Source organism: Parasteatoda tepidariorum, chromosome 2, assembly GCF_043381705.1.
Source record: "Parasteatoda tepidariorum isolate YZ-2023 chromosome 2, CAS_Ptep_4.0, whole genome shotgun sequence".
Classification (NCBI taxonomy): Eukaryota; Metazoa; Arthropoda; class Arachnida; order Araneae; family Theridiidae; genus Parasteatoda; species Parasteatoda tepidariorum.
The window spans coordinates 55,796,012-55,802,040 of NC_092205.1; positions in this window are offsets into that span (position 1 = coordinate 55,796,012).

Sequence of the window (6,029 nt, forward strand, 5' to 3'; positions counted from 1 at the left end):
AGCCCTTTTATTCAGAATGAGGCAAATTTATTTAAATGGAAACTTAATAAATTATCATATTTGCAGTGCAAACTGTTTGCTGATGCATCAATCAATGATGTAAATTTACGCTTCTCAAATAAAAATTTATGAGTTTATTAGATGTGTCATTGTTAGATGCTCCGAGAAAAAAGTCTTCAAAATTTTATTACATAATCTGTTTTATTATCATAATCTGTTACTGTTATTCAAGTTGATTTAAAATTCAGCGAAAACAACGCTTGAAATCACAAATGGTATAATTGTTATTGAATACCTTTATTTTTACTAAATAAACGTTATGAAATAATTTTTTTATTAAATTGGCTTAAGAGATTATTTATCACTTAAAGAGGCCTTAACTTGTCGCATAAAATCATCCTTTATCTTATTGAGAAAGGTGTACCATTGTGACTCCGAAAAGCGCAGTGAGATATCTAAGCTGAGATCACTTTACTTACTTGTCCACTAGTAAAAATCATCAATGAACAATTAGTAACAGATCACAACCAATAGGAATATGTTTCTATTGGGATTTGTATATGAATCGTCCAATAGGAATAGTGCAAATGACAATTTATTGTTTTATTCCACTCAAAGATCTTTGGCTTGGACATCCTTTGAGGTTTTTAATAAAATTTTTGCCATTTGCGATTTCAAACTTAGTTTTTAATGAATTTTAAATTTATCACAAAAAATTACTCTCGCAGTTTTATATCTAGTTTATTTGGTAACGATATTACTGATTACTTTAAAATCTGCAGTATAAGTAAATTTCATTAGCTGTCATAAGTATTAAATGACTTAAGATAGTCCTTAGTTTCTCTATGTTAAATCGATTAAGTTGTATTTGCATTGAGAATTTAAATATTTGTGATACTTTGTGTATTTTTTAAAGCTTACTAGAAAATAAGAGGTAAACTCTATTTTGAAGTTCTTTATTCAATAAAAGTAAAATTATATTTGAGTTCCTTTCTTTTAAATACATGTATATGCAATGTAAATAAAATGATTCTTAAAATAATTTCTGAAATAATAATTTTTACTAAAAAATAAATTAAGAGTTTACGCTATAATGCTGCATGCGTTTACTGTATAAAAATTATGATATTCAAAGGTAAGTAAAAGAAATTAACAAAAGGAAAAAACTGTGCAAACTATAATGTCATAGATTTTACTGAACAACGCGTTCCTAATTATATATTAACACGGTATTCTTTTCATAGAATATGATTATGCAACTCAAGATTATGGTTATTTAAACTAATTGAACACATCCTGTCAAATAAATATTGTTGCATATTGATGTTTAAATAAGTATTGTATAAAATAAATACTGAATACATTAATAAATGAACATGATTAAGCAGACAAGTACAAGTACTGTATTAAGTACTGTATTTTATTTTCTGTTTGCAGTTATATGTATGCGAAAATACATGTTATACTAAAAAATAGTCTTTTTAAACATTATGTTATTCATTTTCAGTATAAATAAAAGTTAATAAATTTTTAATTTTTTTAGTATTGACTTTTTGAGAATTTTAAGTCAAATTTTAATTATCTTCGTATTTTCCCGCAATTTGTTTGTTTACGTTATTTATCGAAAATAAGCTGCTTGCATTTAAATTTCTTTGCTAAAGAATATCGACTTGTTTTAACCATCAAATTAAGCATCAACTAATTTTGCTAGGATATTTTCAGATAGCTATGTTAATTACTTTAACGATAATTTTTTGAAAATTTATATATTCTTCGAAAACAAAATACTTAACATAAGTCAAACTTTCTCTTCTAGTCAACTATTATTGGACAGTCCCATTAAAAATACGCGCCAGAATGGTTTTATTAACCAGGACTGTTCGATTAAAATCTAAAGTATTGATTGTATGGTCAAAGAAGTGAAACATCACATAAGCTGCTATGGAACCTATATTTGAACAAAAACATTAATAAATAAATAAAATATTTAACCGAAATCTCTATGTTCATCATCATACAGCATTGACTTGTCTCCTTCCTTGTATACATTGTATATGCTTCAATATTATTTTTTCCAACTTTTTTGAGTGAACAGTATCCTTAATATTCTTCATAAATTGGATTACCANGTAATCATCGACTTCAATGTATATTTTTTAGAATATTTCTCTTACACGGCGACAAAAAAAGCCTCATTACAACTCCCCGAACGGCAACGCTAGAAAATCGACCAGTGATTGCAGCTGAAAATGTCACATGCCAAATCTAGCTGAGGTGGCTCATTATATGCGCTTTTAAAAACGGAAACTGAAATAACCTTAAGCTAGGCAGAAGTGAGTAGTCTTTGTCAATAGATCTTTATTTTAATATTTTGTCTAAAGCGCTTTTTTATTCACGAATTTATATATTACGAATTTATTTGACGATTTTTGATTTATATCACGAATTTATTTGTTATATTATTGTAATAGGTTTAACGAATTACATGTCATTTATTTGAATTCAAATTAATTTTAATGGTTTAGTATTTACTAAAAAGTTGTAATTCTTTTTAAAAAAAAGTTGTTATATGGATTTGAATGATTGTTTTGAATTCCTAAAATTTTGTGAATTTGCAATGTACCTAAGTTAGTAGCGAGTGAAGTTAGCTTGGTTTGCGAAGCAAACCATATAAGAATGCGTAGCAATTTTCGGGGGTTGGCGAGCGTTAGCGAGCCGTGGGCGCAGCCAACTAGTTCTTTTTTACTCGGTGTGTATTTTTTGTATTATTTAATTTATAATAAAAAAAACTAATATGAGCTTCGTAACTTTAATTTCGTCAACTAACCACAATTAAATTTAAAAAATGAATAAAAATGCTTGCCATCTAAGAAATTTTGAAAGAAATTTTTTCTTTAAGCGACCAAATTGTTCCTTTGGAGAAATTATTTCTTAGGTGTCAGACTTTTGCTCATACTTCTTCATTCCTATTTTTTACGACATGATCGCAATTAAATAGCATAGAAAATACTTCTATAAACTTTAAAAAAAAAAGCTCTTTCAGTGCAAAAAACAGATTGCAGCAAAGTATCCAGAATCCGGCTTGTTAAAATACCCCAGAAAGTTCTTTTTCATTATCAAAAAAATAATAATAAATAAGTAAATAAAAATAAACGAAATCGGTTTTATTTAAATCAAAATTTATTATTTAAATTACGAATTTTAGATTTTTAATTTCTCTGTTTAAAATAAATATATAACATATAATAAATATATTAAATAAATATATCAATATTGTGAAAAATAAATATAATATAAAATTAAGTCTATCCATTACTGATTAATTATTTATCTCTAGTTTTCAACCTTTCCTTTTCTGAAACACTAATTTACTGATGAGTTTTTTCACCCCTTAGAGAAAAACACTGTATAATTTTTAAAAATTGTATAAACATACGAAAAACAAACTCTAAAAGGAAAATATCGAGCACTTGGCATAACACTTTTCTAATATTGCAGCTTGAATAATAAAATTATTTACAAAACTTATTTTGCAAAACGTACAAAACTTATTTACTTATTTTGGATTGAAAAGGTACTATTCTGTTTTGGAGAGCCGTGAAAAGTTCCCCAAACTATTATTAACACCAATGATGTTTAAGTAGTTTTCTTTATGGATGCTACTTATATTGTGGTAATAATTACTTAAAATAAAAAAGTAGGTACTTCAGTAAAACAATTTTCATAGACCACGAAATGGAATAGTACGAATGAAAATTTACATCCAAGGAAAAAAATTACTTGTGTACAAAATAACGTGAGTTTAAAAAATATATAATAACTTTTTCATTTAATTTTATTTGACAAAATTAATAATGATAAGAAATCCTATTTCGAATTTCTTTCTAATTGAATTTGTCTTATAAATTTTAGCATTATATAAAGTCATTTCACATTTGCCTTCTGAATCCTGTAAAAAAATTATGCTGGAGGGATATCATACATTTAAATATAAAACTAAAAATAAAGTAATAACTGCACTTTTCATTTCATTAATAATTAGTATGACGTAATATAAAATAGAAATGATTACACTGTGACTGGTTTCTTTATTTTTTTACTTAGATGTAGATCTTTAAGCCTTCGTATTATGATTGAAATGTATATTTCAATTAATTGAAAAAGCACCATTTTGAGCGATTGTAAGAATAATTGCAAACCGGCTAAATGATAAATTCTAAATTCCTATGCTATTTTTTTAAAAAATGTGTTACTTTTAATGCGGAAACATTACAGCTTTGATTAAAATTTTGTTATTAGATTAATTTAAGAATAAATATGTGGGGCCACTAACGATGACAAAAGAAATTTCATTTTTCTAAACATCTTTTGAGATTTCATCACATCGTCAGTCCATATCTCGATTTTTTTATTGTTAGAAGAATCTCACTTTTAAGTCATTTTTCCTATTTTCTGAAAAAACTTAAAATGTCGTCAATCGGGCATCCAATTATAAATTTTTAAAGGCAAAGATTATAATGAAAATAAGTTGAGATTCAAAACTAAGAAGCGTTAAGATTAACATTTATAATGAGTTAAAATTTTTAATGAGTTAAGATTCTAATCAAATTTTAAACGTGCAAGTTTGGAAAAAAAAGGAAAATGCAAATAAAACTAAGTTTTTGACATTAGTTTTGCACGTCAATGTATACAGTGTCATGCAAACTTTACTTTAAATTGATTTTTGTATGCGTATTGGTATGCATATACCGATAGTATTATACTTGTTTAATATAAGTACGTTTTACTAAGACCTTTTGGTATCATTACTCTTCCTTTGCCTGTTTTTCTCTTTATATTAAAAAATCATGAGGCCTGCAGACGCAGCTATTTCGGATGTTTAACTTAACGTTATATTTTGTTTTGGTTCTCAAAATCTCCAAAAGTTAGAAACTTGAAATTATAAAGGTGAGAGGGAATATAATTGAATAAAGAAAATTGACGTTAGATAAATAGTTCGAGAATTGTTAACTGTTAAACTTGTTGGGAACAGAAAACATTATACGGGCCGCTCTGCAGGTCGCAGAAACACAGTTAGAGTTGAAATTAGGTATGCTAAAATGGCCATATTTGTTTATACACTTTACTCACAGAGTGCTTTTCATTTCATCAAGCGTTCATTTTTCCCTAATAAAATGTTCTTACATAAAGCTACAACAATTGTATATTTTGAATATAAAATGATCAGTGATTTTGAGGAAAATATTGACGTTAAAGGAAAAATAAAATAAGGATGAGTTAAGTAGTTATTATGGGTGTGAGTGAATGGAACGAGCAGGGGGTGAAGTTTCCCAGCATTTTAAAAATCTATTTTTTATTAATGTTTTATCAATACCTTCTTACTCATCAACTATTTGTACATTTAGAAAAAAGAAAAAAAATATATAACTCCAAATTACTTTTGTTCTAAGGATCGAGTTTTCACAAATAAAATGTCAATCTTAATTAATATTATTAAGAGGTGATATTAAATGTATTAATCAGTTAGTGCTAACTATTAAGTCACAAAATAAAATGCCAATCTTAACGTTATAAAAAGGTGACCTTAAATATATTAATCAGTTTGTTGTTAAGTCACAAAATAAAATACCTTTTTTAATATTATAAAAAGGTGATCTTAAATATATTAATTATTTAGAGCTAACTATTAAGTCAGAAAATAGAATGCCAATCTTAATGTTATGAAAAGGTGACTTTGTAAATATATTAATTAGTTAGTGCTAACTAATCAGTTACAAAATAAAAGTTCAGAAAAATCTTCTTTTCTGAAACTTTATTTCTCAGGAACTATTCAACTGATTTCATTTAAGTTTTTCTTTTTTCTTTTGAAGGATAATTTTTCTTTCATTACTTTATATTTATTTATTTATAATTTATTTATTTATTTATAATTTATTTATTTATTTATAATTTATTTATTTATTTATAAGATTTATAATTTAATTTTATAATATTTATAATTTATTATTGTACATCATTATTTCCTACAC